The 26029-nt window shown below is 34.0% G+C and overlaps 1 protein-coding gene across 4 annotated transcripts in view; it reads right to left on the minus strand.

Moving 5' to 3' along the window:
* Nucleotides 1-26029, minus strand: part of LOC141454797 (probable metabotropic glutamate receptor mgl-1) — a 133564-nt gene that overhangs the window by 69966 nt on the left and 37569 nt on the right. For 3 of the 4 annotated variants that reach the window (XM_074129420.1, XM_074129415.1, XM_074129416.1), the window contains exon 2: nt 22151-22273. The gene's annotated coding sequence lies outside the window, so the exon portion shown is untranslated. Of the gene's footprint in view, nt 1-18264; nt 18416-22150; nt 22274-26029 lie in introns of those variants that run through there. The other variant, XM_074129418.1, reaches the window with a different exon arrangement.

Consider the following 26029-nt stretch of genomic DNA (forward strand, 5'->3'; position numbering starts at 1 on the left):
AGTTAAAAATTTCACTGTTCCAAACGAAAACAAAATTTAACTCTAAATATCTCGTTTCCTACACGACGGATTTTTACGTAATTTTATACAATTATAGACAAAAGTAGTCTCCATATACATGTAAAATATAAACAAAATCTCTCGAGTAGTTTTCGAGATATTTGAAGTTAAAGATTTCACTGTTTCAAATGAAATCAAAATGTAACTCTAAATATCTCGTTTTCTATTCGACAGATATTTACGTAATTATATACAATTATAGACAAAAGAAGTCTCCATATATAAGTAAAATATAAACAAAATCTATCGACTAGTTTACGAGATATTTGAAGTTAAATATTTCACCGTTTCAAACAAACCCAAAATTTAACTCTAAATATCTCGTTTCCTACACGACGGATTTTTACGTAATTTTATACAATTATAGGCAAAAGTGGTCTCCATATACATGTAAAATATAAACAAAATCTCTCGAGTAGTTTACGAGATATTTGAAGTTAAATATTTCACCGTTTCAAACGAACCCAAAATTTAACTCTAAATATCTCGTTTCCTACACGACGGATTTTTACGAAATTTTATACAATTATAGACAAAAGTTGTCTCCATACACATGTAAAATATAAACAAAATCTAACTAGTAGTTTACGAGATATTTGAAGTTAAATATTTCACTGTTTCAAACAATACCAAAATTTAACTCTAAATATCTCGTTTTCTACTACACGGATTTTTACGAAATTTTATACAATTATAGACAAAAAAAGTCTCCATATACAAGTAAAATATAAACAAAATCTAACTAGTAGTTTACGAGATATTTGAAGTTAAATATTTCACCGTTTCAAACGAACCCAACATTTAACTCTAAATATCTCGTTTTCTACTCGACAGATTTTTACGGAATTTTATACTATTATAGACAAAAGAAGTCTCCATACACAGGTAAAATATAAACAAAATATATCGAGCAGTTTAGGAGATATTTGAAGTTAAATATTTCCCTGTTTCAAACGAACACAAAATTTAACTCTAAATATCTGGTTTCCTACTCGACAGATTTTTACGAAATTTTATACAATTATAGACAAAAGTTGTCTCCATACACATGTAAAATATAAACAAAATCTAACTAGTAGTTTTCGAGATATTTGAAATTAAATATTCCACTGTTTCAAACGAAACCAAAAGTTAACTCTAAATATCTGGTTTCCTACTCGACAGATTTTTACGAAATTTTATACAATTATAGACGAAAGTAGTCTCCATATATGTACATGTAAAATATAAACAAAATCTCTCGAGTAGTTTTCGAGATATTTGAAGTTAAAGATTTCACTGTTTCAAATGAAATCAAAATTTAACTCTTAATATCTCGTTTCCTACTCGACAGATTTTCGTAAACCCCAAAAGGTAGTTTAATCAACCATTATACTTAACATTTTAATCTGTAAGTTTTTGTTATAGAGATTATAAAAATAGTAGCTTTTTAAAATATTTCAGAGTATTTTTTTTTTTTTTTTTTAGTGGAATTAGTAACATTTGACTTCCTTATTTTAAGACAATCTACTTTAAAAATTGACTACTGGTCCATCTAAAAGAGTTTTCAATGAATTAAACAACTTGATAACTAACACTGTTGAGTGCTCGTGAACACGTTTTCTTGCAAAACAAAATTTCTCAAAGATAAAAGGAATCCTGGAAAATGATATACCGTTTGTAAGCCCATTAAACAAGGAAACTTTTATAAAAAGTGCCAGCACCTAGGTCGGATAATGATCACATAAGGGCCTAATGAGTTTTCTTAAAAATTTCGATTGCTGTTATTTTTAAGATTGAGGCTGTTTGGAGAATAACTTATGCTTCGAAATGGTATCAATTTTTAGAAAATTTATCTGTCTTTCTAACAGTGTCATCAGAATCGAGTTCGAACTAAAACTTTTTGAGTAATAACATTTTTATTTGAAAAAAGTAATGATTTTAGAAAAAAATTTAAAGTGACGTCACTCAAGAACAGTGGAAAATATGAAGTTGGCCAATACGTCATTGAACTCCACTTTAGATGTACTACACTGTATTATAATACAGTAGGCCTATGGACAATACTTACTGGTTCACCCTGTATATTGGTTCAAAGGGATGTATTGCAGCGATTTTCATTTGTAGAATCAGTTCTTATGTCTCCCAATTTGTTTTTTTTGGTGACATATCAAAACCAAGATAGCGATATGGAACCTGCATTACGTACACTCGCAGTAGAAAAATTTCATGGGGTTCCATATTGCAAGCATTACAAGCAAATCACTTATTTTTCTGGGTAAAAAAAGAAGATGAATCTAAAAAAAGGTGCAAAAATATTCATTGTACCTAATCCCACTCTACGGCGACTTGCAATAAAGATACTAAGGTGTTCCATATTAAACCGCACCTCAAGTCATAGGCATCAATTTCACTTTTTCCATAAAATTGAAGGTTGCTCATCTTATGGTTGGAGGAGAGTGAATTTGAAAACAATAATGCAAGACTAATATATAAAGCTAATAATTACCAGAGATAGCAATACAATTTTTTGGAATGTCTAGCTATGGTAAGTCAAAAACCTAGAAAGGTTCCATATTACCACCACTTCCTCGTCTTAGAAGAAGTAGAAGAGCATCTTTCTACTTACAAATACCTTATCTGTTCGATATTTTGGTGAGTGTTAGAGTGAACAGATTTCTTGTCCTTATACTACTTTTTTGTTTAGCAGCCAGTAAACCGCAGGGAAGTATCTTTGATCTTATACCAACCATTATCCACACTTCTGGCACCCAAACTCATCCACAGTTGTATCTTTATTTATGCAGGTGATACAGCTAGTCTCTACCGATCAGGTCTTATGCAAACGTAACCTTCCATAACTCCTAAATGCCTCTTGCAGTGGTTTCATAGATGGAGAATGAAGCTCAGTGTCAGTAAAAGTAAAATATAACCAAACTGAGACGAACCTTCTGTCTCTCAGTTCACCTAAAGCAGGACTAACAACTATGCGTAGGTATAATGAATTACCTAGGACTCAACATAGCTAAAAGCTGGATCTGGACAAACAAGAGGTTGAGTGTGCCAACCAGTAAAGGAACCTGGAAAGTCCTGTGAAAAAAATCTTTTTATATATCCTGCTAGATAAATTACATGAAATGTAATTGATGTACTATTATTAGAACTCAGGTATTTTATTAACTAACTTTTCAGAGGTAATAAAAGGAAAAAATGTAATTTCATTGGACGAAAATTATAATATGGATAATGAATGTGTAAACTGGTAAGAAATACTTACATTGTTTACTTGGAGTAAGTTTATTGACCGTGAGAACCCACTGGACATGTTATCATCCTAATAAAGTTGAACATCCTGGCCACAGGTCTCTCCCACTCTTGGTCATAACAATTATTATCGTGAGTTCATCCTTACTGCTATTAATCGTGAAGAAATTAATCAAAAATTTATGAGTTCTGCTAAAAAAAATATATGGACAGCAATTTGGGATGAAAAACTGGCTTGACTGACTCTTACCGTATTTTGGATGTTTTCCAATATTTACAGTGTTAGTTGGCTTCAAAAAAGGTTTACATGAATAACAGGAATTAGTAAGGTAGCCGCTCTGCGTGCTCAAAATCATAAAAGTGCCAATGATTAGATTCAAACACGATTCCGGTCTTAGTAAGGTCTAGAATTCATTCAGAAATTTTATCAATATATAATATTTCTCTTAGTAAAATCACATATTGCTGTTCATAATTTTTGGTGACTGATTCATAGTTTCAATAGGATTAAAAAAAGTAACTGCCAGTTTCAGTCATGATATATTTTTATTATGCCGAGCTTACGACCTCGGGGACTAGGTCAGGGAATGGCGAACCTTTTTGAGACGTGGGTCAAATTTTGTTCATTTTTTTTTTGTATAGTACTAGCTCTTGGGTCACTAATGCCCATTTGCACAAGAGTTAAGTTTAAAAATTTTAAACTGAATATTTTCAAAACTAAACATCTTTAAAATTCAATTGGCTTAACGGGTAAAACGGGACGAAACAAGTGTTATGGAAGTCTCTTTTTTACAAACATAACTGAACAAAACCTTACAAAAGTGTGTTTTATCTGAAGAAAAATCTAAATATGGTTATTTTTGCTTTGGGTTGTCGTTTTTTTTTAACAAACAAAATATGAGTAAAATTATACATTTTATTTGATATTTTGTAAACACTTTTGCTTTATTTCAAATACTACAAAAGCATTTGTCGTCATTTGCGTTTTAGAACTGTAGTGATCGAAACTAAAGCTTATAGATAGCATTTAAATTGCTTTTGTGTCAATGCGTGATTGAAAAAAGTACAGATAGAATATAAATTATCCACACAATTAGAAAATCTAAATCAACCCGCGTAAACAAATGATTGCCTAGCAATTGTGGGTCAGTGTCTGACCCGCGGGTCATAGGTTCGCCATCACTGGGCTAGGTCATCTTCAGGGATAATTTACAATATTTTACATCATTAAAGGGTTAGTGTGTCTTTCGTCTAGTCTGTTCATGGACCAAAATCACATAGAGAGCAAAAGGTGCTTCTCGAATACTATTTTGGGGGGCAAATTCCCCCCCATCCACTACCCTCCATTTTAATCAATCAATGATGGAAATATCAGGGAACCACTGTAATGAGTACAATGATTGTAGAGAGAAATGTATGCAATGTTGAATTTAAATCATCACTTTTTGGCAAATCGATGTTTTAGTTGGATGAACACTTAAATATTTTCACTGTGATGAGTGAATGATGGTCACTGATAATGCGCTGAATTGTTGGATGTTGATCGGTGCCGTTGACGCTTTAAAAACACCTTATTTAATCATAGAATGTATTAATTAAAGCTTCTGTACAGGGTTTACCTTTCTCCGCGACTACACTCCATCCCTCATAGCTTCACAGATGTTCCCTCAAACATTGAGGACCCAGACTCTTCAGAAATATTCTAAAAACAGTCCTGTTCCCAAAGCATTTGGCTATGTGCTACGATGAAACAGCCACTTTTGCAAAAACACTCTCATCTTCGGGCGCCATTGGCTTCAGTAAAAAGAAATTTTCGAATACTCTTCAAAAAAAATCTTGAACGTAATACCTTGAACCTGATGCGCATCCAACGGAATGCAATAAGACTCGTTTATATTTTATCTATCTCCTGTAGAGATTTCCAACTTCTTTGATGTTGGATGGTGATCAGTTACCTAGACAACCATGGTTTAAGGGGAACTGTCACTAATAAATGGGTTGTTACGACAATAAGCAGCTGAGAGCGAACCACGCGGTGTGGGGATCTTACCTTCACAGGATCAACAAAAGGTCCTCTCCTCTTTGCGTTGATTGCGATGAGAAGGAGGATTTCAAACATATAATAATGATATGTCCGCGTTATGAAGTAGAAAGGAAACGAATGTTTGACGACATATACAGGTATTTAGATGCACCATTTCGCTACGAAGACATTATATTCTCCACCAACATTTATGTGCTTAAGTCTATAACAGAGCTAGCAATGAAATATGTAATGGTGTTTGAGGAGATGTTGGTTGTAGATGTTGATGGATAAATAACACCTTGTATTGGTATAAGATATTATATATGTATTTGCCTGACTGCCAAGGACTGTATACTTTACACTACAAGAACAGAACAGACTGACTGACGTGGCTAAAACGATGTGTACAATTAAAGTGCAAGACTTTGAACAGAATCACAGAATCTCCGAATCTCCTTTTTGACTTTCCTCTCGTTGTATTGGTATAAGATATTATATATGTATTTGACTGACTGCCAAGGACTGTATACTTTACACTACAAGAACAGAACAGACTGACTGACGTGGCTAAAACGATGTGTACAATTAAAGTGCAAGACTTTGAACAGAGACACAGAATCTCAGAATCTCCTTTTTGACTTTCCTCTCGTTCTTATATACATTCGCCGAGCCTCCCTTCTCTGTGTGCCGAGGGGGCTGTCTCTTTCTCTCTGGCTAGAGTGGGTGAGTGGTGGGGTTTCACTACCCCTACGCTAGAGTGGATGAGTGGTGGGGTTTCACTACCCTTACAAATATGAATGTATTTAAAAGTTATAGAATGAATGCAGGAAAATAATTAGAGAAAGATTACGTGATTTTCAGTTAAGCTATAAGGATGACAGGTATATAGAGTACTGATCCATGCATTAGTTGCAGTATATGTAAATAGTTGTATATAGTAGAGGGATGAATTTGTGAAGCGAATGTATTTATAAGTAAGAATGGAGAGTGAGTGATATTCTAGTGATAAGCACCTAGACGATGCTGGCTGTATGGCGAAAGCTTCTTTGATCTATTAGATTCTTCTTTTTGACGATTTCTGCTGCCATCAAAATTGAAAAGAGTTTATCTACAGTTGCCTTAACGCTTCTTCAGTGATCAAAGTTAGAAACTGAAGTTTATAAAGTAACTGAAAGGCAAAACAAATCTTTGAAGTTGGACTTGGGCTGGCTTTCTCTTTTAATTTTGTGTAAGACGTGACATTTTTTAAATGCAACAAATTTGACCTTATTTTAAGTAGAAAACCAACTATCATCATGGTGTATTTTAAGTTTAGTTTTAAGATAAAAGTGTATTCATGTACCACACTTATTTTTCAACGAGTTTGTTTCACTAATTTGCGGGAGAAAAAACGGAACGAAAAACGCCGTTCATTTTTTTCCCACCTAAAATTATTTGAATTTTGGAAACGGATGTAGTTAATTTTTATTCAATATTTTTTTTTTTTTTTATTTGTTTATTTATTTTGCAACTGTAGGTAGAACAATAAGCAAAAGAGATGAGTGATAAGGGATGGCACAAATACACATGCACGCATCTATATATCCATACACATACGCGCACATGCATGTGCGCCAAGGGCGTGATTGGAGTGAACGACGACCATCCAGTGATGGAAGCCGTTAGTTCGCCAGATTGGCAAGCTTACACAGCAACCATCCTAGGAGGTCGACGTTGTGTGTTGAGATGGTCGCGTGGCCACCGCCGCTTTAGTCTGCGCTGTGGATTAGAAGGAAGTGTTGTGGTAGACATGTTGTGGATCAGAGGGTTGTAGTGATCGTGTAGATTTGAATGAAGTTTTGTGTATCGTGTTTGGGCTATTTCAGAAACGAGAGGAATGTTGAGATCAGAGTGTATAGTATGATTGGAGACGTAGAAGGGAGCGTTAACTATTGTTCTCAGGATTTTAGACTGTAAGGTTTGGAGTCGGTTGATGTTAGATTTTTTGCCGCTTCCGTAGAGCTGTATTCCGTACGTCCATATTGGGGTAAGTAGAGCGGTATATAGTGTTCGTTTGTTCGTCAGGGTCAGTTTTGATCGTTTGTCAAGTAGTCTTTTCAACATTTTATACCTCAGATTGAGGTCAGTTCGTTTGAGTCTCGTGTGGGGGTTCCACGTTAGTCGTTTGTTAAGATGTAGTCCGAGATATCGTACTTGGTTAGTGATTGGTATAGAAGTATTGTGGAAGGAGAGAGGAGGGAGAGTTATCTTGTTTAGAGTGAATACTATGTATTTAGATTTCAATTCGTTCACTTTGATTCTCCACTTTTGCAGCCAAGGTTCGAGAAGATTGAGGTGAGTTTGGAGTGCACGGCATGCTATAACAGGATCTAGATGAGGAGAAAGAATTGCAGTGTCGTCGGCGAATGTGAAAGTAATTGTAGTCGGGTGAGTTGGTAAGTCAGCAGTATAGAGAATATAAAGTAAGGGGGCTAGAATGCTTCCTTGAGGAACTCCAGCGAGTATTGGAAGGATAAGAGAAGAAGAAGAACCTTGTTTGACTTGGAAGAAACGGTCGGAGAGATAAGACTTAAGAATGAGGTAAAAGGTAGAAGACAGTAGGCGTTTGAGTTTATAAATCAGTCCCGTGTGCCATACCCTGTCGAATGCCTGAGATATGTCAATATTTAATTAGATTTACTTCCTTTAACGAAGTAATGCGGGGCTTTATCACACTAATTCAGCTTATCACTCTCATTTGCCTGAAATCGCGTTGCAAAGCCTTAATAATCAACAACTACACACTCCTACTTAATCAACAATGGCCACCTAGATTCTTGATAATACCTACAGATAATCCTTATTTACGTGGACAATACTATCCATTGTAGGTAATCACTGATTTAATATGTTATACGTGTATCTTTATAGCCACACGTGCATACACCAGCCACGTGCAATTTACACGTGTGTGTGGCTAAAAATTCCCAAAAAAGGCAAATAACATTTTATATAGAGCGTGTCGAAATTTCGTGTTCAAAATATTCAATAAAGAAAACAAAGAAAAAAACGAAATCACCTAATTAAAATAATGAAATTTAAAACATAGTAGAAGAAAGAAATATGAACCAACGTTGAATATTTATAAAGTTTGATTTTATTAGAAAGTAAAATTTACTAAAAGTTTCCCGTAAATGGAGAAAATTTGAAATTCATGAGAATGAATAGTTTTGATCAAATAAATTGGTTTATTTTAAAGAATAAGGTTTAGAAGGATAACCCCGAATTAGAATCTGAATCTATAACTAAAACTAAATCATGTCAATTAATATTTATATAAATTTTCAAAAACAAACAAATTTAAATATAAAAACGCTTAATTTAATCTCTATTGCTTCTTCTAATCCAAGACGACTTCCTGTATTGCCGAGGATCCAATTTAATATGGATTCCTTTTATGGCCAACCTTCATCATTTTAACCCAAAGTCATATCTTTTTTTAGAATTATTACTTAATATATAATTTAATTAATATTCTAATCATATTTACCCTAAATTTTATATAATTTAAAGGATATCTCAACAAATTTTTGAACAGAATATAATTATGGCAACGCTAAGTGGTTTAGGAAACTGTAAGCACGCTAAGTTAAGTATGTAATGAAGCTTAACTGGAGAAAAGTTTGCTGATTAAATCGGTGACGCCATATTCTTTTGGTAGGCCACGGCCTTATGGATTTTAACATGTGGATAAAACAGTACTTTAAGGCTTCATCTCTCACTTCCTCCTTCTGATCTAATGATTAATTTCCTGTCCCGCTAAACTAGTCCAACGATCCATTTTAAGGATATCGATACGAAATTTTCATTTGCCCTTTCTGACATCAGGAATTTTGATATTTATAAACAAAAAATGTTTCATTAATACATGAATAAATCTTAATCTGTTGACATAAAAACCCGATCCTAGACGAACAAAATCTTGTTTGAATAAAAGGATAAAAAAATAAGATAATAATAATAAAGGAGAGTAAAAAAATACAAATAAATCTTAAAAGAGAAAAGCCGACGTACCGGATACTTAATATGGGCATACCAGAGGGGCAGTTCACTGCCATCTGTATTGGAGGAAACGTTAACAACCACTCACTGAGGAATCTTAGGATAATTACAAAAATAAAAATTAGATAAATTCAAATTAAAAGAAAAAAATAATAAGGATTACAAGAAATATAAGACAGGTTATAGGCGGCTTATATAAACCTGTTAATAATAATCCTGGAATGTATGTACAATTTAACAATTCTTGAAAGATAAAAATTAAAAGAAGTAAATGCATTATTATAAAGAAAAATTTAATAAAAAAATAAGAGAAACTATTGCGAATGTGGGAACATAATGGAGATGGGTTGTCAGTAAATTTTAAAAAAAATGTATCAATATGTACAGTAGAACCTCTCAATAACGGACACTGGCGGGGGAAAGCAAAGCGGCCGCTGTTTGGAGGTGGCCGTTAGAAGGAGGTAGGCAAGTTTCATAATGAAAAAATATGGTTTTTTTTCCAAACATCTATTTAAAAATTGTTTATTATTAATAGATTTAAAAACGTACATAATTGCATAATTATTGCAGCTATATGATATGCATCAATTTTTTCTTAATTATCCAAAAAATTTATCAATAAACTACATATTATTGACTTAATTAATAATTTTGATAATAATCATCAGATTTATTCATAACAATAATAATTTATGGTACAATTATCACTATACTATCCATCTATTATTAGAAAAATAGAAAAAAACCTTTCGGCAAGTTGACGATGATGGCTCGATTTGGTTTTTGCAAAATCTTCAAACACATTTATTTTCTCTTCTAGAGTTAAACCGCTATCGTTTGAGAGACATATCGGAAAAAATAATATTGTTCGTCCAAAGTTATATTGAAAAATGATTAAAATGGTACAAGATGTATGGAGCTTATACAGAGTGAACCAGTAAGTATTGTCCATAGGCCTACTGTGTGTAGTAAATCAAAAGTGGAGTTCAATAACGTATTGGCCAACTTCATATTTTCCTCTGTTCTTGAGTGACGTCACTTTAATTTTTTTCCCTAAAATCGTTACTTTTTTCCAATAAAAATGTTATTATTCAGAAAGTTTTCGTCCGAATTCGATTCTGATGACACGGTTAGAAAGACAGATAAATTTTCTAAAAATTGATACCATTTTGAAGCATAAATTATTCTCCAAACAGCCTCAATCTTCCTCCGGATGCTGGAAAAATAAAAGTAATCAAATTTTTAGGAAAACTCATTAGGCCCTTTTTTGATGCTGGCACTTTTTTTATACAAGTTTTCTTGTTTAATGGGCTTTCAAACGGTGTATCATTTTCCAGGATTCCTTTTATCTTCGTATGAGAAATTACGTTTTTCTGCAACCAAGTAGGGAAGTTCTCATTACTCAATTAAAATCAGCTGTGTAATGCCCAACTTCCCACACTAGTGGGGAAAAATTCCCATTAGTGTCACTTTCCGCACTAGTGTGTGGAAAAACTGTATTGTGCTTCCTTGATATAAGAAGTTTTGTTATTAACATAAATATTTTCTGTAAAACTTTAATAAGCTTATTTAACGTAACTAAATAATTAAAAAACGAATATTAAATAATAAAATAAAAATTGAAAGGAATATAGAAATAAAAATAATACTTTAATAAATAATTAGATATTTTTAATTATAACAGTTAAAAAGGTTATAGTGTTACCTTATAGAAATTTAAAATGAATTCTTGCGATTCCTGTTTAGAAAACACTCCTCCATCAATAAAAGAAACAGCAGAAAATGTAATAAGTAATGTAAATAATTGTAATATAACAATAAATGTTTATAATAAATAAATTACTTTTTGTAGGCTGTAAAAATGAAATTTTTAATTTTTTTAGTTAATAAATCTAATGGTTGCAGAAAAAATATAATATTTAACTCGAGTGTAAAGTATTTTCCTCACACTCGGCAATTTGCACTTGCACTCGCCTCGCTTCGCTCGCTCGTGCGTGCAAACCCTGCCTCGCGTGAGGAAAAGTACTACTTTCCACACTTGTTAAATAAATAACTATTGTTTTACAAGAAAACGTGTTCACGAGCACTCAACAGTGTTAGTTTAGCAAGTTTTTTAATTCATTGAAACCTCTTTTAGATGGACCAATAGTCAATTTTAAAAGTAGGCCTTTAAATATGTCATTGAACTCCACTTTAGATGTACTACACACAGTAGGCCTATGGACAATACTTACTGGTTCACCCTGTATAAGAAACTTTAGGAAAAACCAGAAAAAAAAACAAAAACTTGAGAGGGGATAATTCTTTTTATCATCGCGTCAAACGAACTTTTAAGAATAAGGTGGCCATTGGTGGGAGGTGAAACATATAATCCGTTCCCCAAAATCAATGTCCGCGGTCGCTATTTAGAGTGACCGTTAGACGGAGGTTCTTTTATATAGAAAGTGTATAGGGGGTAAAACGGGGAAATCCTAAAACTGTCCGTAAATAGAGGTGGTCGCTAGTGAGAATGTCCTTTATGGGAGTCTAGACTGTATTTAAAATATTATAAAATGAATACATAATTTGCACGTAAACAGTTCAATTTCCAAATTTTAAATTAAAATAAAAATAATTTATAACAAAAATAAAATAAATTATAAAAATAGTATCAAATAAATGACGGAGAGTTGCACGGAGAAGTCACAGATAGGTAAGCACGGAGGTTAAGTGCTGTGAAGAAATACTGTCGCCGGATGTTTTCATGTTACTTTAATTCACTTCCGCGATGTACATTACTTTGAAAAATATATTGTCAACAACCTCCTGTGTACTCCTGAGTTCATGATATTAATAATAAATATAAATGAAACTCGACAACGGAGCGGAAATGGGCCTTTTTTCCTTCTGTTTTTTGCTCATTTCCTATTTGATTTTTTAACATATTTTTTTGTTGTAATGAGCCACTGCCATGCTAATCAATTATTCAAATTTTATGGGAAGTAAAAACGAAAAAACTGCATGTATTGCTTGGCTCACAATCCATATAATTTTGGACTTGTCTTGCTGCTCTCAAATCTAGGGAAGCGCTGAATATTGTCTCTGATTGTTGGTTATCTGGTCACTACGGGTACCTAGGGAATGAGTAAGCAGATGTGACGTCATGGGAGGGGGTCTTCGTAGTTCTTGATGACTTCTCAACCTGTTATCCAAGTACGTTACCAGCACTGTAGAACGGAAATGTATCAGTGGAAGAAGTAGAGGCCTGACGCCGACTGTTGACAAGCCACGGAGGCTTTTAGATCTGTCTAAGGTTGGCTCTGCTTACTTTTGGCAGGATTCGTTTTGTCTGCTAGTCCAGGTGTAGAGGTCGACACGCCGTTCCTGAATCTCCCTACAATACGTCCTCTTCAGAGTGTTGGACCTGGATGCAATTCTTCCCGATCTTCTGCTTTCTGCCACCATCTTCCTGACCATTGCATTTCGAGAAACGCTTTCTGCGTCATCCAACCCAACTTACGAGGGTCGTTTGAAAAGTCCGTGCAAAGTCAGAGAGATAGCACCACTGGCGCGTATCGAGGTTATGTTTAGTTAATAGCATCTCTTGGAAGAACACACACCAAGTTTCAGCCAGATCGGTCTATTTCTTTGTTTTTGACATTCGTTTGAATCGAGGAAGTCGAGTGATTTTCAAAAAATGGACGAAAAAGAATTTCGTGTGTTGATTAAACACTACTTTATGAAACGCAAAACGCCTCAGGAGACTAAAGAGAAGCTTGATAAACATTATGGTGACTCTGCACCTTCGATTAGAACACTTTATAAGTGGTTTCAAAATTTTGACGCTGAACGTTCTGGACGCCCTGTTGAGGTTACTACTCCAGAAATCATTGATAAAATCCATGATATGGTGATGGATGACAGAAGAGTGAAGGTGCGTGAGATTGCTAGTGCTGTGGGCATCTCGAATGAACGGGTACATAATATTTTGCATCAACATTTGGACATGACAAAGCTATCCGCAAGATGGGTGCCGCGATTGCTCACGCTTGACCAAAAACGAAATCGTGTGAAGTGTTGCAAGGACGGTTTGCAGCTGTTCCAGAAGAATCCGCAGGACTTTAAGCGTCGTTTCGTCACTGTGGATGAAACACGGATACATCACTACACTCCTGAGACCAATGAACAATCTAAACAATGGGTTTCCAAGGGGGAATCTGCGCCAAAAAAGGCGAAGACCGTTCCTTCGGCCGGAAAGATTATGGCGACTGTCTTTTGGGATTCGCAAGGAATAATCCTCATCGACTACCTGGAAAAGGGTAAAACTATTACAGGTGCATATTATTCATCGTTATTGGACCGTTTGAAAACCGAGCTGCAAGAAAAACGCCCACGATTGGCCCACAAAAAAGTCCTTTTCCATCACGACAACGCACCAGCTCACACCTCAGCAGTTGAGGTCGCAAAATTAATGGAAATAGGGTTCCAACTCGTTTCACATCCCCCCCTATTCTCCAGACTTGGCTCCCTCGGACTACTATTTGTTCCCCAATATGAAGAAATGGATGGCGGGAAAAAGATTTTATTCAAACGAGGAGGTGATTGCAGAAACGAATGGCTATTTTTCAGACTTGGACAAATCCTATTATTCGGTAGGGATCAACAAACTAGAGCAGCATTGGACGAAGTGTATAAGCCTAAAAGGAGACTATGTTGAAAAATAAAAAAGGTTTACCCCAAAAAATTAAGTAGTTTTTATTTTTGCACGGACTTTTCAAACGACCCTCGTACATCTCAATCTATTTTCCTTGAGACAAGAATCTATGTCGGGTTCGCCCAATAAACTCTTCGAGTTCTTCGTATTTTTCAGATCATCCATTCAACGGTAATAAATAACGGGCCCTATATCTTCAGCAACACTTCTCCTTCCCAAATTCTATTAATAAATACAAACAATAATGATAAAATTAATAATTTTACAAATAAGTTGTTAATAACTGAAGTAATAATCAAATAGTTAGTCTCTGAGCACTCACACAACTGTAGAACTTACATTGTGCAAATAACCATAGCAAAAAAATATCTCAACTAGAACTAATGAATGTTATTTTGTCTACGAAAAGTAAATTGCAGCAACTATAAGTTAAATTACATTCAAGATTTGTACTTTTTTTTAAATAAAGAAATAATATTTGCGCATAAAAGTATATTGTTAAAATATCCGGCTGTTGAGAAATTTTTTCGAAATAGCCCATAAGACTTTGAGAATAAATTATAAAGATGGGTGATGGCAGATCGCGCAATTTTTAAGCCGAGATTGATTTCTAAAATAGAAAAAGAAATTTCCCAATATCTATTTTATTTACTCATTTGTCAAATTGAAAATTGTAATTATTAATCTATTGTACGAGGGTCGTTTGAAAAGTCCGTGCAAAGTCAGAGAGATAGCACCACTGGCGCGTGTCGAGGTTATGTTTAGTTAGTAGCATCTCTTGGAAGAACACACACCAAGTTTCAGCCAGATCGGTCTATTTCTTTGTGTTTGGCATTCGTTTGAATCGAGGAAGTCGAGTGATTTTCAAAAAATGGACGAAAAAGAATTTCGTGTGTTGATAAAACACTATTTTATGAAAGGCAAAACGCCTCAGGGGACTAAAGAGAAGCTTGATAAACATTATGGTGACTCTGCACCTTCGATTAGAACAGTTTATAAGTGGTTTCAAAATTTTCGGAGTGGCCATATGGGCACAAGTGACGCTGAACGTTCTGGACGCCCTGTTGAGGTTACTACTCCAGAAATCATTGATAAAATCCATGATATGGTGATGGATGACAGAAGAGTGAAGGTGCGTGAGATTGCTAGTGCTGTGGGCACCTCGAATGAACGGGTACATAATATTTTGCATCAACATTTGGAGATGACAAAGCTATCCGCAAGATGGGTGCCGCGATTGCTCACGCTTGACCAAAAACGAAATCGTGTGAAGTGTTGCAAGGACGGTTTGCAGTTGTTCCAGAAGAATCCGCAGGACTTTAAGCGTCGTTTCGTCACTGTGGATGAAACACGGATACATCACTACACTCCTGAGACCAATGAACAATCTAAACAATGGGTTTCCAAGGGGGAATCTGCGCCAAAAAAGGCGAAGACCGTTCCTTCGGCCGGAAAGATTATGGCGACTGTCTTTTGGGATTCGCAAGGAATAATCCTCATCGACTATCTGGAAAAAGGTAAAACTATTACAGGTGCATATTATTCATCGTTATTGGACCGTTTGGAAACCGAGCTGCAAGAAAAACGCCCACGATTGGCCCACAAAAAAGTCCTTTTCCATCACGACAACGCACCAGCTCACACCTCAGCAGTTGTGGTCGCAAAATTAATGGAAATAGGGTTCTAACTCGTTTCACATCCCCCCTATTCTCCAGACTTGGCTCCCTCGGACTACTATTTGTTCCCCAATATGAAGAAATGTCTGGCGGGAAAAAGATTTTATTCAAACGAGGAGGTGATTGCAGAAACGAATGGCTATTTTTCAGACTTGGACAAATCCTATTATTCGGAAGGGATCAACAAACTAGAGCAGCGTTGGACGAAGTGTATAAGCCTAAAAGGAGACTATGTTGAAAAATAAAAAAGGTTTACCCCAAAAAATTAAGTAGTTTTTATTTTTGCACGGACTTTTCAAACGACCCTCGTATCTGTCCGATCACTTTATTGTCATTACCAAATTTCCCGTGTAACTCCCGCTATATCTGTATACAGGGTGATCCATTTAAAACGCACCAATCGCTAATAACTTTTTAGGAAAGCGGAATTTCGAAAAAAACCCACGAAGTACACTAAATGTTTTTTTCGCTCAAGTTTTCAAATTTTACACCCCGATGCTGTATCTTCATTTTTGGCGGAGTTACGGCTAAAAACCTGTTTAGAGTTACATAAGAACCACAGGTTTTGACAATGATTACGAAAACTACATAAAAAAAACTGTGAAAAATGACGTTAATCCCCGTTTCGATATCCCTAATATTAGTTGAGATATTTAAGATCAAAGTTACAATTTTATCTATTCGTGAACGGTTTTCGATATTAATTTTCCACCAGAAATACACGTTTTTGGAGGTCCTCTGACTGCAAAAAATGTTACTTGTTACGCAAAGAACAAAAATAATAATTATTGAAGATTTTAAAAAATGTAATATTTTTATACGTTATTTTACACAATTTTTTTTTTTATGTAGTTTTCATAATCTTTGTCAAAACCAGTGGTCCTTATGAAACCCCAAACAGGTTTTTAGCCGTAACTCCGCCAAAAATAAAGATACAGCATCGGGAGTGGGAAATTTCAAAACTAGGCCAAAAAAAACATCTTGTTTACTTCGTGGGTTTTTTTCGAAATTCCGCTTTCCTAAAAAGTTATTAGCGATTGGTGCGTTTTAAATGAATCACCCTGTATATCTATTCTCCAGTTCTGGCTCTTAGTTTTTGTAACTCAACCAACCCGCATAGCCACATAAGCTTCAATAATTATAAAGAATTTATTGTATTTTATTATTATTTTATTCATTTATTTATTTTATATTACTGATTTTCTATGTTACTGATTCTCTAAATTGTTTGTATTTTTGTATTTGTAATATCCAGGCCCTGAAAGAAGACAATATCTTTTGTCGAAACGTTGGCGAAAAAGACGAGTTGTTGTTTTTATTTGACCGATTCCTCACCAATCTTGTATCCTTTGCTACAGTTAGGTTTTCTTCGGTTAAAATCTCCTCTCTGCAGGTGCTTTACTGTAAGGTAAATCCTATCAAAACTACTTAATAGTTGGCGCACTTCTTCCTTCTGTGACATCCTTCGAGGAATAATCCTGAGAAGAGTTTCAACTTCTTTTAAAGTTCAGGACAGCCACAATATCTACTAGTTTATTACTTATGAAATCATTCTGCTCAAATTATATAAAGGCAAGAAAAAGAAGAAGCAGAAATAATATGAAGTAATAAATAATAAAAAAAAAATGATAAACGTACGTATGTCAATAGATACCACATCTATGTTTTGTATTCACTCAGTTCAGATAATAAAGAATGATAACACAGTTAAAGACTAAGAAGAAATGAAGAAAGCACTTCAGACATTAAAGAAAATAAAAGAGAAAATAGCGAGGTTAAAAGTAAAGGAATGTTTTGATGAGTTAGTGTACAAGCTAAATTGGCTTGTTACTGCGATTTGCCTATAATGTTTTCGCTAAAAACAAGTATGAAACGAAGATAATGTTTACGTTCTGTTAAGTGTGTAGGTACGATGACAAGCAATAATGCATGATTGGCTGGCTGGACGGGCCGACTATCTCAGCTGCACCATCCACAGAGCCAAACATCATATTATTTAAGTTTATTCACATCCACCATAATATAGCCATACTTAAAATATTTCTGTACGTCTCCTTTTTCCATTTTTAATTTTTTTGTAAAAGAAAAAGTAAACACATGTTCTAAATATAGACGAAACAGACTTATAATGCAAACAGCTGCACATTGATTAACATCTCTCCATGGAAATGGAGAAGAAAATAAAATATAAATGGAAGAAAGAAAAATTACCCAGACTTAGAAGAATATGTGTGAGAGAGAGACAAATAAATAAATATAGAAAGGAATGTCTAAAATATATATGCAAAGAGTTTTAGCTATATCATTGTTGGTTGTAATCTCCGTCAACTGAGGGTTGATTTTTCTTTAGGTTTATTTAACTTTGATAAAAATAAATATTTTATAAAAGTCGGTTAATGGAAACTATACAGCGGTTCTCTTACTGCTATTCCACTAGTTCAAATTCACAAATAATTTTTTTGATATTTCGAAATTTCACTTTGCAACAAAAGGTTTAACTGTAAATAGAAAAGAAGCATACTTACCAGCTCCTCGACAACTTCTCTAACAAATAACTCCTCCAGGAGATTGCTTAAAATATAATAAGTAGATCCTCTTTTGTTAAGTGAATTTACAAAACTTAAAGAAACTCTGAACTATTTTGCCAAAAATTTGATTCCCAACACTTGCTTTTTCTTTTTTGTTATAAAATAAAAGTTTCACTTTTTACCACAATAAGCGCTACAGTAGCCGAGCGGTTAGAGGTTATGAAGTATTGTTGGTGATAGGTTCAATTCACAGTTTAGGCATTGGAAATTTTATTTAATGGTTAATTGAGAAATTTATAGAAAAGTGTATTTGTTTGCTAAGTCGCCTCCGTCCACGACATCTAATAATAATTATTTACTTTAACTAACTTTACTTCTAACCACAAATTAAAATTGTTCCAAGTTATTTTCAATAGTTCTAGTAGAATAACAACTACAGAACTTATATTAATCTGTTCAATTCGTCAGGACATTTTTACCGTGCAATGAAGTTTAAAAGAATGGATAACCGTAAGTTTTCTATATTTTCAGTTTAATTATTTCTAATTTATGGTTTATCTACTGCAAAAACCCTCCGATCAAATGCCTAATTAGTATATTATAAGTTAATGAAATATGTTCTCGCTGTTAGAAGTTATTTCGTAAATATGTGAATAGAGTTATTAACAGTATAAAAACAAGTTATGCCACTTAAAGCAAGGTATTTTAATCCTGTAATTATTGCAGGATGAATTATGCGCTAAATAAAAGAGTTTATTTAAACACTTCAAAGAGAGGCAGGCCGGCAGTGAGGTGGCCTCTTCCAGACCACTTTTTCCTTTTGTACAACTTCTGTATACTCATTAATGTATGATGGCCATGAAGAACAGACTAATTGTGTTTTCAAGTTGTAATCCAAACGATCAAATATTTAAAGGAGTACAAAACTAAAGGGGAATTCCTTAAAAAGCTCCTTCATCTTGTAAGTATTTATTAGTCTAGTTTTTGAAATAGAGGTACTGGATGGCCCGAGACCGTAAAGATTACTTACGGAAATTGCTAATATTGGTCTGTATCTTAGTAAAAAATTAAATTAAAGCATAAGTATCATTCAGTCGGTTAAAAAGTGACAGATGAAACATTATGAGGCAAATAAACGAGTTTCCATTGAAGCAGAAAAATGTAAATCAATCTAATACTGTTATAGATTTTAGGGTAAAATGTTGTGGCTAACGTTTACCATTCAATTGTTAACAACATCTGCTTTTGTTGTTCTACAAACACAATTTATCCATTCATTGAACGTTTCGACCTATGCAAGAGTTCATCTTCGTGTTTTTTTTATTTATTTTGTAATTTACAATCAGTATAAATATATACAATAAGTAAATAGGAGGTGAATGAGATGAACTGGTGCGGGAAGAGCAGGAGGAGAGAAGCTACCCAGCGGTAGCACTCTCTGTATGAGATAGGAGAATGTAAGGAGGAGAGAGGAGAGATTTATTTCTTCAGACTGTAAGGAAGTCGCGGGGCCACTGGCGATTCAGTCGGCGAGGAGTATTAGGGATGTCAGAGGAGGCGAGAGACTGTACAAGAGGATTGGAGCAAGTAGAGAGAGCAGTAAGGAACTTTTGATATTTAGTCTTGGCGACTTGGTCTATAAAGGGAATGTTGAGGTCGTTTTGAAGAGTGAGGTTAGTCACCATAGAAAGGAGCGTCAGCTATCCTGTCGGAGGAGTTTTGACTGAAATGTTTGTACTGTCCCTATGTTTGTTGGTTTGGCTGAACCCCACAGCTCTAGTCCGTAAGTCCACCATAGGTTTGAGAATATTGAGAATACTCTGCCAGAATCAGTGAGTTGTAGGAAAGCTCCAAGAATGAGAACTACTAAAAGCCATCAGCTAGATTCGAACCCGGGTACTCCACTTGAAAATCTAAACGTTTTATCACTGAGTGAATCCCTTGATTTCACCAATTATCATTACTTCTGCCATCAAGATTAAACTGACTAACCTCCTGTAAACAACTTTTCTTAAATTAATCATACTCGAAATTTGTGCTCCAAATCTATATCTGCATATAAAAATATTCATAGAGTCATCAAAGCGAACGATAACTACTGTTGATAAACTTCATGCTCTGCGGGCATCACAACATTAGAATAATTAAATAGTTAAGTTTTATTATAGATTGACCAACTATTAACAGCACAATTAACAGTAGATTAGTTGTTAATTATGCTTAACTAAGTCTTTGAAGAAGTAATTAATACCTATTATAAATAATTAATCTAACATTTTGAATGACGATATTAAAAAAGTAACCAATTTGATAAAACTTTTATTAAAACACAAATTATTTGGCAAGAGAAAAGGAATTGATTATTTATTTATTTTAATTAACATAATTTATCGTGAGACCTAAACACAGCTTTCTTTGTCTAGAATTTTAATTTACAAATATCACAAACATTTCGAAATTACAGATTTGGGAACGGATTTGAGACTGACACTAACAAACGTTGAAACTGCAACTTAATTAAATAATAAAATGCATTACAGTACGAGGGTCGTTTGAAAAGTCAGTGCAAAAATAAAAACTACTTAATTTTTTGGGGGTAAACCTTTTTTGTTTTTCAACATAGTCTCCTTTTAGGCTTATACACTTCGTCCAACGCTGCTCTAGTTTGTTGATCCCTTCCGAATAATAGGATTTGTCCAAGTCTGAAAAATAGCCATTCGTTTCTGCAATCACCTCCTCGTTTGAATAAAATCTTTTTCCCGCCAGCCATTTCTTCATATTGGGGAACAAATAGTAGTCCGAGGGAGCCAAGTCTGGAGAATAGGGGGGATGTGAAACGAGTTAGAACCCTATTTCCATTAATTTTGCGACCACAACTGCTGAGGTGTGAGCTGGTGCGTTGTCGTGATGGAAAAGGACTTTTTTGTGGGCGTTTTTCTTGCAGCTCGGTTTTCAAACGGTCCAATAACGATGAATAATATGCACCTGTAATAGTTTTACCCTTTTCCAGATAGTCGATGAGGATTATTCCTTGCGAATCCCAAAAGACAGTCACCATAATCTTTCCGGCCGAAGGAACGGTCTTCGCCTTTTTTGGCGCAGATTCCCCCTTGGTAACCCATTGTTTAGATTGTGCTTTGGTCTCAGGAGTGTAGTGATGTATCCATGTTTCATCCACAGAGACGAAACGACGCTTAAAGTCCTGCGGATTCTTCTGGAACAGCTGCAAACCGTCCTTGCAACACTTCACACGATTTCGTTTTTGGTCAAGCGTGAGCAATCGCGGCACCCATCTTGCGGATAGCTTTGTCATGTCCAAATGTTGATGCAAAATATTATGTACCCGTTCATTCGAGATGCCCACAGCACTAGCAATCTCACGCACCTTCACTCTTCTGTCATCCATCACCATATCATGGATTTTATCAATGATTTCTGGAGTAGTAACCTCAACAGGGCGTCCAGAACGTTCAGCGTCACTTGTGCCCATATGGCCACTCCAGAAAATTTTGAAACCACTTATAAACTGTTCTAATCGAAGGTGCAGAGTCACCATAATGTTTATCAAGCTTCTCTTTAGTCTCCTGAGGCGTTTTGCCTTTCATAAAGTAGTGTTTAATCAACACACGAAATTCTTTTTCGTCCATTTTTTGAAAATCACTCGACTTCCTCGATTCAAACGAATGCCAAACACAAAGAATTAGACCGATCTGGCTGAAACTTGGTGTGTGTTCTTCCAAGAGATGCTACTAACTAAACATAACCTCGATACGCGCCAGTGGTGCTATCTCTCTGACTTTGCACGGACTTTTCAAACGACCCTCGTATAAGGTGCTTAAATAATGTTATAAATAACAAGACAAGAGTTAATGAGAGTACTTACTTTTAACAGTTGTCGTTATAATTTAATGCAAACTGGTGCAGCTAAAAGGAATCAAAGCTTGATGCTTCCGTTTTCTTGAACTTGTTCAGCAGTGGCAGTGTGAGAAAATATATCTCGCGAGTCCTGTAAACAATAGTTTATCATAATATTAAAACAATCTTTTAAAAGAGATTAACTATTCAAAAGGGAGATTGGTTGGGTCATGGTTGGTTGGTTACAAACTTACACTATACCATTATGTTATTAAATAAAAGTTGCACTAAAAAAATGTGATGCAATTAACTGAAGTTGAAAGCTTTACAAACCTTTTAACATTATATGGAAATATTTCTCTTTTAATAAAGATTGAATGACTATAACAAGAGTACCAAATTGGGTTACAGATTGGCACAGATAAAGAATACAAAATAGCTTGTGTTTCATTACAATGGCGTCGTCTGGAGCAGATTGAGACAGTTGACCCTCAAATTAATAAGAAAAAGAAAAATAAGAACTTACGCAAAAAAAGAGGGTTTATAACTGTCAGAAAACTAACAATCTGCATCTGATTACTTGATAATGGGTTTCAAAAATTTACAATTAAATTCACATTTGATTTGTCTAGGAGAGTTACTTTTTACACATTACAATCTCCTTTTAGTACGTAAGGTTGAAGTGTAAAGTTTTTGAATACACAACTGAAACCATCCAATTCTAGAACTGACAGTACTTCCAACTCTAAGGAGGAATTATAAAATGCATTCATATTTAAATTTAGTTCGAGTTCAAGCTTAAAACATGTTCCATAATGCATGCAAATTGAAAGGTGACACCTAACTTATTGCATCCTTTAAGGATGGCGCCAATGTCCTCAGACAGGAAATACGTGACTTTTTTGTAAGGACAGGTCTTTATACGTTATTCCTAAGTTGTGAAATATACCCAACCTGCAGTAAAAAAAAAAAAAAAAAAAAATAAGGTAATATTTTATGTCCAAAGATTTGTGAGAAAATTCAACGTTTTGTTTTTTGTTTTTAAATTTACAACTTCCATTTTAATAAAAATATGTAAAAGGAAGTACTTAGGATGATAATTTCGCTGAGGGTCTTCTAGATTATTAATCACCTACTCGTGGTTAGAGTGAATTTGACTCTAAAATGAGCTATAATTAGCTTGGCTACTGAATCTTCAACTACATATATCTTGGATATTAATTCATCCTAATGATTCATATTTCACTCAATTGTACAGTTAGATCTGTTCTCTTTAATTCATCAAAATTTCATACAGTTCTGACTTTTATTAAGTGATATATTGCGATTCCTAAATTAGCAGTAATCTGCGTCTTCTAATTTCAATGCCTTATATATCGACTACTATTGCATCCTCAACATTCATATTTCACTCAATTGTACAGTTAGATGTTCTCTTTAATTCATCAAAATTGCATAAACCGTTCTGACTTTTATTAAGTGAGATATTGCGATTCCTAAATTAGCGTAATTTGCGTCTTCTAATTTCAATGCCTTATGTATCGACTACTATTGCATCCTCAACATTCATATTTCACTCAATTGTACAGTTAGATGTTCTCATTAATTCACCAAAATTGCATACAGTTCTGACTTTTATTAAGTGAAATATTGCGTTTCCTAAATTAACAGTAATCAGTGATATTCTAATTTCAATGCCTTATATTTCGACTACTATTGTATTCTCAACATTCATATTTCACTCAATTGTACAGTTAGATGTTCTCATTAATTCACCAAAATTGCATACAGTTCTGACTTTTATTAAGTGAAATATTGCGTTTCCTAAATTAACAGTAATCAGTGATATTCTAATTTCAATGCCTTATATTTCGACTACTATTGTATTCTCAACATTCATATTTCACTCAATTGTACAGTTAGATGTTCTCATTAATTCACCAAAATTGCGTACAGCTCTTACTTTTATTAAGTGATATATTGCGTTTCCTAAATTAACAGTAATCAGTGATATTCTAATTTCAATGCCTTATATTTCGACTACTATTGTATTCTCAACATTCATATTTCACTCAATTGTACAGTTAGATGTTCTCATTAATTCACCAAAATTGCGTACAGTTCTGAATTTTATTAAGTGAAATATTGCGTTTCCTAAATTAACAGTAATCAGTGATATTCTAATTTCAATGCCTTATATTTCGACTACTATTGTATTCTCAACATTCATATTTCACTCAATTGTACAGTTAGATGTTCTCATTAATTCACCAAAATTGCGTACAGTTCTTACTTTTATTAAGTGAGATATTGCGTTTCCTAAATTACAGTAATCAGTGATATTCTAATTTCAATGCCTTATATATCGACTACTATTGTATTCTCAACATTTATATTTCACTCAATTGTACAGTTAGATCTGTTCTCTTTAATTCACCAAAATTGCATACAGTTCTGAATTTTATTAAGTGAAATATTGCGTTTCCTAAATTAGCAGTAATCAGTGATATTCTAATTTCAATGCCTTATATATCGACTACTATTGTATTCTCAACATTTATATTTCACTCAATTGTACAGTTAGATCTGTTCTCTTTAATTCACCAAAATTGCATACAGTTCTGAATTTTATTAAGTGAGATATTGCGTTTCCTAAATTAGAAGTAATCAGTGATATTCTAATTTCAATGCCTTATATTTCGACTACTATTGCATCCTCAACATTCATATTTCACTCAATTGTACAGTTAGATGCTCTCATTAATTCACCAAAATTGCGTACAGTTCTGAATTTTATTAAGTGAAATATTGCGTTTCCTAAATTACAGTAATCAGTGATATTCTAATTTCAATGCCTTATATATCGACTACTATTGTATTCTCAACATTTATATTTCACTCAATTGTACAGTTAGATCTGTTCTCTTTAATTCACCAAAATTGCATACAGTTCTGAATTTTATTAAGTGAAATATTGCGTTTCCTAAATTAGCAGTAATCAGTGATATTCTAATTTCAATGCCTTATATATCGACTACTATTGTATTCTCAACATTTATATTTCACTCAATTGTACAGTTAGATCTGTTCTCTTTAATTCACCAAAATTGCATACAGTTCTGAATTTTATTAGGTGAGATATTGCGTTTCCTAAATTAGCAGTAATCAGTGATATTCTAATTTCAATGCCTTATATTTCGACTACTATTGCATCCTCAACATTCATATTTCACTCAATTGTACAGTTAGATGCTCTCATTAATTCACCAAAATTGCGTACAGTTCTTACTTTTATTAAGTGAAATATTGCGTTTCCTAAATTAGCAGTAATTAGCGTCTTCTAATTTCAGTCCTTATATTTCGTCTGGTATTGCATCCTCAACATTCCTATTTCACTAAATTGTACAGTTTGATGTTCTCTTTAATTCATCAAAATTGCCTACAGTTCTGACTTTTATTAAGTGAGATATTACGTTTCCTAAATTAACAGTAATCTGCGTCAATGCCTTATATTTTGACTACTATTTCATCCTCAACATTCATATTTCACTCAATTGTATGGTTAGATGTTCTCTTTAATTCATCAAAATTGCGTACAGTTCTGACTTTTATTAAGTGAGATATTGCGATTCTAAAATAGATTGTCAAGTTAGATCGTCAGACCTTTAGGTCTAGAAAATAAGAACGAAAATGGTAGAAAACTTTTAGGTGAGCAATGTAAGAACAGAAAATCGCAATTGATAATATAGATTACAGGGTTCTGATTCGATTGGAAGCACTGATGGCCAATAAAATTGTATCTGGGGCCCATGATGCAATGGATACACTTTGTATTTGTCAGAGAAGATGAACACAGTTTTTGAGCTTGAAGCTGCGTGAGAATGCTATTTAAGTCTTTCAGTTAGAA

The sequence above is a fragment of the Rhodnius prolixus genome, unplaced genomic scaffold (genome assembly GCF_049639745.1).
Source record: "Rhodnius prolixus isolate KJV_2025 unplaced genomic scaffold, Rpr scaffold_9, whole genome shotgun sequence".
Classification (NCBI taxonomy): Eukaryota; Metazoa; Arthropoda; class Insecta; order Hemiptera; family Reduviidae; genus Rhodnius; species Rhodnius prolixus.